Source organism: Chiroxiphia lanceolata, unplaced genomic scaffold (assembly GCF_009829145.1).
Source record: "Chiroxiphia lanceolata isolate bChiLan1 unplaced genomic scaffold, bChiLan1.pri scaffold_53_arrow_ctg1, whole genome shotgun sequence".
Classification (NCBI taxonomy): domain Eukaryota; kingdom Metazoa; phylum Chordata; class Aves; order Passeriformes; family Pipridae; genus Chiroxiphia; species Chiroxiphia lanceolata.
The window spans coordinates 24782-34243 of record NW_022476526.1 but is presented as its reverse complement, the minus strand read 5'-3'; positions in this window follow the sequence as shown (position 1 = coordinate 34243).

The window sequence follows — 9462 nt, the reverse complement described above, 5'->3', positions numbered from 1 at the left end:
CTCTTTAGAGCCACATATATCTATAGGTATATATATTTTATACTTCTTTATATGAAAAATGACAGGAGTCATAACATTAACTTTCAGATGTAAACAGTTACTTTCTCAGACTCTCAACAAAGCTGTTTAGATGTAGTTTATACTTGTGCTCCATTGCTGTTCTTGTCACAAGAATAAATTAGTGTAACTGCCCTCTGAGGTTTTTTTTTTTCGGTATAGAAATACTGAATTTCTTTTGTCTGGATACACTATGTATCAGTCCCCACAGGTTCCTGGGGAAGATACACTGGCACCTCTCACACAGTGTCCCTATGCCCTGCCTTCTTTGTGGATCTTCCTAGATAAGTATTGGGACCTGTTTGACAAACCCTATGCTTCTGTTTAACACTAATTTTTTGGGAAATCAGGTTATCCTCATTAGTTAATGTAGGGAGAAATCCTGACTCATAAAGAAGACTGTGATAGGACACAGCAGATACTCTGTTAAACTTGATTCCTGTAACCTGAATGTGCAGTTGGAAGGGGTATTTGATTAAGTTTGTACAAATCAAAGAGATGTTAATCAACTTCAGAAAGCATTTCAGTGCAGATATGGATTTCGGTGGCAGGATGGTGCTGGAGTTAAAAATTGAAATAAATAGTGAGAAGTTGAGGCCTATCTGAAATGCAAGAAATCAAATTAAACCAGGGCATGAGCGCTTAGAAGCATAAGCTGACCTTTAAATGTTCCTAAACATACTCATTCGTGGCTGGGCTTTGCGAATGAAGATTTGGGAAGGGCTCTACCCACATTTGCTACAAGCACGCTGCTGGCTAAAGAGGCCAATACGAGATAGACACGTCCGGTTGCAAAAGGCACAGCAGAAAGACTCCTTGGATGGTATCAACAAGACACGATTCTTTCTGCATTGTCTTTTCTCTTCGATGGTGATCTTGCATGCATTCTCAAAGGAAGCAGCAGCGTTATAGATGGTGTGTCTCCAGACCTCCCGATTGGAGGCCAGAGTAGACCAGTGATGAAGATCAGTGTGGCCAAGGCTGAGATGTTGTTTCAGGGAGTCCTTGTATCTTCTCTTCGGGGATCCTCTCATGCAGCAGCCGATGGCAAGTTCACCATAAAGCAAGATCTTAGGGAGGCGGTGGTCCTTCATCCTTGAGACGTCCTGCCCAGCGCAGCTGTGTTCTCAGTAACATGGCCTCAATGCTCGTAACTGCTGCCTGTTCTGGAACAGACGTGTTAGTCACATAATCTGACCAGTGGATGTTTAGGATTGTACGGAGGCAGCGTTGATGGAAGCGTTCCAGGAGTCGCAGGTGATGGCGGTAGATGACCTGTGATTTGGACCCATATAAGAGAGTAGACAGCACAATGGCTCTGTAAACACTGATCTTTGTACTTTTCTTCAAGTGTTTATTTCACCAAACTCTTTTATGGAGTTTTCTAAAAGCACTATATGCCTTTGCTAACCTGTTGTCTATCTCTCCGTCAATCTTACCATCCGAGGAGATGAGGCTGCCTGGGTAATTAAACTGCTGGACTGATTTGAGTTCTGATTGGCCAATGGTGATATAGGGATGATGGAAGACTTCCTGAGGTGCAGGCTGACAGAGAACTTCTGTCTTCTTCAAGCTGACTTCCAGCCCAAAAAGCTCAGCAGCCTCAGCAAAGCAGGATGTTAGACGCTGCAGAGCTGCTTCTGTGTGAGCGACAAGGGCGGCGGCGTCAGCATAAAGCAGCTCCCGGACAAGATGATTTAAGGTCTTAGTGTGGGCCTTCAGTCGCCTTAGGTTGAAAAGGCTTCCATCAGTACGATATTGAGATACCGTCCTGATCATCGAGGTCTGCCGTGGCCCTTTGGAGCATCATGCTGAAAAAGATTGTGAATAGGGTTGGTGTGAGAACGCAGCCTTGTTTCACACCATTAGTTATTAGGAAGGGCTCAGAAACTGCATTGCCATATCCGACTTGGCCATCTCATGGAGTGAGATGATCATTTTAAGGAACTTGGGGGGACAATCTAAACGTTCCAAAATCTGCCACAGACCTTTTCTGCTCACAGTATCGAAAGCCTTGGTGAGGTCAACAAAGGTTACGTAGAGCCCTTTGTTCTGTTCCCTACACTTCTCTTGCAGTTGTCTGAGAACAAATACCATGTCTGTGGTGCTCCTGTTGGCTCTGAAACCACATTGGCTTTCAGGTAGAATTCCTTCTGCTATAGTGGGTATTTGTTCAAGAGTATTCTTGCCAGGATCTTGCCAGCAGTGGAGAGCAGAGTAATACCTCAGTAGTTAGAGCAGTCTGATTTATCTCCCTTCTTCTTATATAAGGTGATGATGACTGCGTCACGAAGGTCTGATGGTAGTTGGCCTAGTTCCCAACAGCACACCACAAACTCGTGGAATTTAGCATGGAGTGCTTGGCCCCCATGTTTCCAGACTTCAGGTGGAATTCCATCAACCCCAGCTGCCTTGCCAGTTTTCACCTGCTGTATGGCCTTAAGAGTTTCTCCCCTACTAGGGGCAATATCCACTTCATCTTTCGCTAGAGTTTCTCCCCTAGTAGGGGCAATATCCAGTTCATCCTTCGCTGGCTGTTGTGTAATGGGTTGAATTGCTGAGTCTTGAGCTACACGATTGGTACTGAAAAGAGTCTGAAAGTGTTCAGACCATCGATTCAGAATGGAGGTTTTATCTGTCAGAAGCGTTTGACCATCTGCACTGAGTAGAGGACTTTGGACCTGGTATGTAGGTCCATATGCTGTTTTCAGGGCCTCATAGAATCCTCTGTGATCACCCGTATCTGCACATAATTGAATTTTTCCTGCTAGACTGATCCACCACTTATTCTGGATGTCACGAAGTTGCTGTTGGAGCCTGCTGCATGTGAGATGAAAGTCTGCTTTTCTTACGTGACGAGACGGCAGTGCAAGGTGTACTTGGTGAGCAGTTCTCTTCTTCCTCAACAATTCCTGGATCTCTTGATTGTTTTCATCAAACCAGTCCTTGTTCTTCTTGAAGGAGAACCCTAAGGATTCCTCAGAGGACTGCAGGATGCTGTTTTTAATATGCTGCCAAAGTGATTCAGGAGAGGGATCTATGGAATGGTCCTCGAGCCTAGTTTGAAGGTTTGCCTGAAAGTTGTCTCTCACTTTAGCTGATTGAAGATCGTTAACTTGGAGTCTCCTCCTTGCAATGCTGCCCCTTTTAGGTTTGAACTTAAGGTTGAAGTTAAGTTTACAGCGTACAAGTCGATGGTCTGTTTGGCATTCTGCACTAGGCATCACGTGGATGTGATGGACATCGCGGACATCTCTCTGTTGCACCAAGATGTCATCAATGAGGTGCCAATGCTTGGATCTAGGATGCATCCAGGTTGTCTTCAGTCTATTTTTCTGCTGAAAGATAGTGTTGGTGATGGTGAGCTGCTGGTGCCTTTAAGTTCCCAGCAGATCCAAGTCCCCATATTCCATAGCAAAGGGTCCAGCTGAGCCCCCAGCACTGGCAGCCAGACACAGAAGTGATTGATGTGCCCACGTCAGCCCTGTTGTCACCTTCCACCCTCGGTGTCAGCCTGCCCACAGTGCTTTTCCTGGCCCTTCTGGTGACACAGGAGGAGCAGGACATTGACCTGCTTGATTTTGGATGTGCTCCTCTTCCTCCCCTCTTTATTCCTCCCCAGGGCTGGGAACAGGGCTGGGCATGGTGGGGATTGTGTGGCTAGGTGTTTTTTCTGGGTAAGGGCTTTTTGACAGCACAAGTGGCTCCTTTCTATGCCCCCTCAGGACTCCCACAAGCGAACAAAAGCCCTTTTCCCCAGGAAAGAAATTGCTTACCCACTGGTTCTCAGGTGCCGGGGAACTCTGTGGGCGGGAAGAGCTTTCTGTCCTGGCGCCTTTTGTCTGGGAGGAAGATTCGTCCGTATTCAGTTTTGGCAGTAGGAGATAAGCAATTCCATGCTCCTTAAAACAATAGCTTCTGTTCTTGAGGTGTAGTTTAGGGGCAGAAGAACAGTAGTTGCACTCTGAGTTGTTGATGTATTGAACAGTAGACCAAATAGCCTCAGAAAGCATGTAAACTGCTTGCAGTTGAACTTTGCAGGTTGCTGCTCTGCCAGTACTTCAAAGCATGTTTAGCTAAATAAGTCTATTTTCAGCATTACAGCAGGCTGGAATCACTTCTTCCGACCTGCACCTTATGGGCACTTTAGTACAAAAAGGTGCAAAGTTATACGAGGGGAAAATCAGGCATAAATAAATGCAAAACTAAAAAGTCTGTAAAACATTTTCCACATGGTCCGAGGACTTGGCCCTGCCCACCTGTCTGCTGAGGCTCAGCAGGATACCCGGGGCTGCCAGCGGGATACAGGGAAAACCTGTGTCACTATGTGAATGTCACAGGGCCACAGGTCCCATCTCCTCCCCAGTCAAAGGCCTTGTTCCTCAGGCTTGAGAAGGACTCAGGATTTGCATTGGACTAGGCTGGGCTGGGCTAGTTACATTTCTTCCCAGTGGCTGGTAGGGGCTGTGCTTTGGATTTGTGCTGGATCAGTGCTGGTAACACAGGGATGTTTTAGTTATTGCTGAGCAGGGCCTGCACAGAGCCAATAGTGAGGCCCCAATTAATTTCAGTTTATACAAGATGCTTCCTTCAAGGACGTGTAAAGCCTTTATGGGGTACAAAGATGCCCCTGCAGCAACAGGCTCATGGTGCCCGGGGTGGGGAAGCAGCCCCGTTTGCTCCCAGCCTTGCCCTGGTCGGGGAGGGCACTGTGGTGAGGGGGCAGTGTGGCCCCTGGTGCTCTGTGGTGCTGTGGGTTGGGTGGCCCTACAGAGCCACCTCATGCAGGGTGACATGTGCCACATGCCTCGGGGACAGGGTCACACATCCCCCACACCTGCCCTGGGGAACACCCATCCTGGAGGGGACGGGTGCCACAAGCCTGTCCTGGGGCTTTCCCTTTTTCCCAGTTGGCTGCAAGCCATCCCCTGTCAAAGGTGATGGATCTTCCTTTGTTCTTAGCCCAAAGAGAAAAGGAACCTTGTGTACAAAATGACCCTAAAAGATTGAATTTTTTAAGAATTTTCTCATTTCCCTTATCCCATCAAAAGAGACCCTGATACCCAAGTTCAGCTCTTGTAACTTGGATATCTTACAACTTCATGATACGTCTATTTATATAAAAACCGTAGTTTTGTTTCTCATACATGGACATGGGGAGAGTCACCTTTTAACCACTCATACATCCCACAGATCCAGGCAGTTACAGCTCCTTTGGGAACCATGGTTCCCTGGGACTGCAGCGCTGTTTATGTACCAGAGTAAACAGTCTCACCACTGGAGTCCTCTGCTCTTGCCCCTGACAGCTGATTTCAGAGACATATTTTGTTTCCCAGGCTGATAGTCCCAGGTAAACCAGGAGCCGAGACAATCAAACCAAGATCAAATGGATCAATTCAAATGGGATGCTAAACCAATTAATAACTGAGAGGGATCTGCTTACACTGCCAGCATTTACAGTCACAGTTCTGCAGCTGTTTATTGTTACAGTTTTACAGTGGAAATACTTTTTAAAAGTAATTCAAGGCTAGAAAACACAAAACTAATGGTGGACTTCCAAAGACACTTCTTTCTCTGTCTGGATTCCCTAAAATGAGGTAGTTGGTGGAGTTCCTCCCCCTGTTTTGCATACATCCTCCTGTGCTTTCTTGCCATGTATTCCAGGACAGCAGCCACACCTTCTGACTCTTGCATGATCTGGAATTTCCACACATGGGACTCTGGTGCCTGTATAATCTCTCTATCCTGTCTGTGGGCTCCTCAAGATTAGAATTCAGGATTAAAGTCGGGAGACTTACAAAAAACAAACAAAAAAACCCACCACAGACCAGAAGCTTTTATTGACTGAAATTTCCCTGCTTCTTTCCTCAGCAGGAAAATAATTATGGCAACAAGGAAAAAAAAACACAACCAAGAAAAAAAGAAATAAAAAAGTGCTTCTGTTGCAAATATTATTATTCTTGACTCTCTTTTTGACTCTTCTTGTTTTGCAGAGTTTAAAATGGCAGTGTTTCCTTTTCCTTTGGTTTTTTCCCCTCAGAGACTAGCATCAGTCATTAATTTCTTCTTTGATTTCTGAAAAAAACCCAAACAGATTCATAAGAAAACGTGATTTCACATGTGTCAGAGACTGAAACGGTTAATGATTTATGCATTCTAGGATTGCCAAGGGACTTTTGCAGGCTTCTACAGGACTTTTGCTTTATACCTCTGATGGCCCATCAAAGCTCATCCCCCCCCTTCCCCCCCCACCCCCTCGCCAATCTTGAAAGGTGAGAAAAACTCTTTTTACCGGGCCCCACACAGGAACTCTGCGCAGGTCCAGGGAGATGTTGGAGGCTCGTGACATGGCCCATGACACTAACCATGGATATAATAACTCATAACTTCTTTGAGTGTGGGGGCTTCCCTCCTTCACCCCCAGCAGATCAAGGTCACCACTTCAACTGACAGACATGGAAGCTGCAACTACCGAATTCCATCGCTGGCCCCTGTGGGCGGTGGCTATATAAATCTTTCCACTCTGCATGTGAAATGACCTATGGCATGGCCACCACCCCACCCCAACGCATCGTTCAGAAGCCAGAAAGTGCCCGGGTCACCAGCCCCACAGCTGGGGTGAAGAGGCTCATCCTCTCTGGGGTGAAGGCTTTCATTCTCTCAAGCTCTCCCCCAGACCCAAACCAGGGGGCCAAAGTCATCCGGGCAGATCCTCAGGGGTGGAAGAGGCACAGCTCAGAAACTTTCTTCTCCACCACCACTGTGACTCCAGTGTCCCCTTCCTTCACAGACAACCCCAAACGACACAACTCGGCCTCAGTGGAGAATGTGTCCCTGAGGAAAAGCGGAGGCCTGGAGGAGGAGCAGGGTAGCAGTCCCCTGTGCCGTGAGACCTCAGCTGGCTTCCCGAATGACCTCAACTACATCGCCATTGACATAGTGGGTGGGTCCCTGGGAAACTGTGACAAATCCAGGTTGAAAGCCAGGCACCTCCTGAACGGGGACATCAGTGGAGTAGAGATGAGTGCCTATGCCAGCACAGACTTTCTGTTTCACAACCTGAAAGAAGCAAGTGCTGTGAAAGGTGAGTAGCTACATCTGAAAGTGCTTGCTATGTGTATTTGTGCCTACCATTTGCCATCATGGTGTTGTGTGTTTGTCGTGTAGAGCACTATCCCTCCTTGCTTCCTTAAAAATCACTCTTATCCCCCTTTTACACATCCTGTAATAAGCAGTTTTAGAGGAATTTGGTGGCTCTTTGTATGAGAAAAAAGGTTTAATTTTGTGATATTTCTTCATGTTTCAGTTCTACTGTGCCATTATTGTGAGTGTATACTTCTGGGCATCCCAATAGAAGCTGATGTTTACACAGTTACTATGTTTGGGCTGTCCTTCAGTTTTCTCACATAAAATTTTGGAAAGTGTTTGGAAAATGTGACCAAAATAGTTCGCGTTAATGCAGCATCTGAGTACTACTTAAAAATGTAAAATGATTGACTTAAAACCAGAATTGTCTGACTGAGGACATCAGATTACAAAAACAATCCTTGGCTCTCTAGTTGAGAATGTCTGTAATATCAAAATGAGAAAGATAAATTTAATATCATGGTTTTGAAATACCTTCTCTCTTGCAAAAGTTTAACAGTAAATCACAGTAAGCATAGAATGTGAATTTAAAATAATGAAATAATTCTTTCCAGAAGTCACTCTATACTTGAGCTATTACACGTATCACACATTTCACTTAAGGGCCCACCCTGTGGTGGTGTGTAACTGTGTTCCAGCTGACGCCTCAGTCCCAGCATGGATGACCAGTTGGTTGGCTTGCTTTTATACGGATTGCAAATGTTTGGTGTTCAAAGATAAAAGCAAATTGAAGAAATCTGAAACTTTGCATGAGAGAGAATTTAGGTTTTAAGTATGTAGCTATTCCTTTATTGGGGTGCTGGTTATGCTGTTGAAAGAAAAAATAAAGCAAAGAAACAAATACCTTCCCTTCTCCCCACTCTCTCAGATACTACGAGTCCCCTGCTCCCGCCGCCGCTTTTAAATGGGTCATGGGGGGGGGGCCCCCCCCCCCCGCCCCCCCGCTTCCTGATTGGCCCCGCTTCACCTCACGACTCCCCATTGGTCGCGCCCCGCCCGCGCCACGCGGTGCCTCATGGGAGCTACAGTCCCACTGCCGCGTGAAGCATCATGGGAGCTGTAGTCTCACCGCCCTCTGCGCCTCCTGCCGGCGGCTCCCGGCACAGCGGTGGGCCAGAGCCCCGGGGGTCCGGGAGGGTCCTGGAGGGTCCCGGGACGGTCCTGGAGGGTCCCGGGACACCCGGGCTGGGGCTGTGGCCCTTCTGCTCGGAGCTGCGGCCGACAGCCCGGCCCCACCACCTCCTCTACACCTGCAGCTGGGATCAGTGCCGGGGAACAGCACCCGGACCTGCCAGGGTTTGGGGGACACACACACACCTGGGAACACACACGCACCTGGGGACACACATACACCCTTGGAGACACACATACACCTAGGGGACACGCACACACCTGGGGGACATGGACACACACACCTGGGGACATACCCATACCTGGGAGCACACACACACACCTGGGGACACACCTCCCCACTCACCCACCCCTGGGCAACACTCCCACACATCGGGGGGATACTCGCCCCCACCCCCATGTCCCCAGGGCTCCCATCCTCTGACCCCACCATGACCACTCTGGACGCAGCCGCTGGCCCCAAGCACCTGCTATCACCTCTAATTGGGTCACATCCTGCCCACGCCGAGACAGTGGGGACAGGCATGTGTGCCCGAGGGTCCCGGTGCCTCTGTGTGGCCTGACCATGTCCCCCCCCTCACAGTGGCAATGCTGTGTCCCCTTCATGAGGCCACCCAGCCTCTGTGGACAGGGACATGGCAGTGGTGGCACCCTCAGTGTCCCCAGTGGAGGTGGCAGAGGGGCCACAAGCACTTGGAGCCAGGGAACCCCTCCTGTCTGGGCTTGGATGAGCCAAGTGGGGTCTGGTGGGGGGGGTGGCAGAAGGACCCTGTCCCCATGGTGGGGGACACCGGGGACACAGACAGCAGACAGGGAGAGGTCACAGCTCTGCTTTACCATGTTGTCACCCGGGGGGGAGCAGGCTGGCAGCTCCCCCAGTCCCCCAGCGCAGCCCCCCAGCCCGGGGCTGGGTGGGCACTGCACGTCTGTACATCAGGACCACTCTGCCAGACCCGCGGCACCGCCCCAGGGAGGGGGGGGAACAGCGGGGACGGGGCACCGGGGGACAAGGGGAGGCTCAGCCGTGGGAGGGGGGTTGCACTAGGGCAGTGTGGGGGGTCCCCCAGCCTTTTTGCCACCTGCCAAAACCCTCTGCAGCCCCAAGCCCTCAACTGGCAGCTGTGGAGT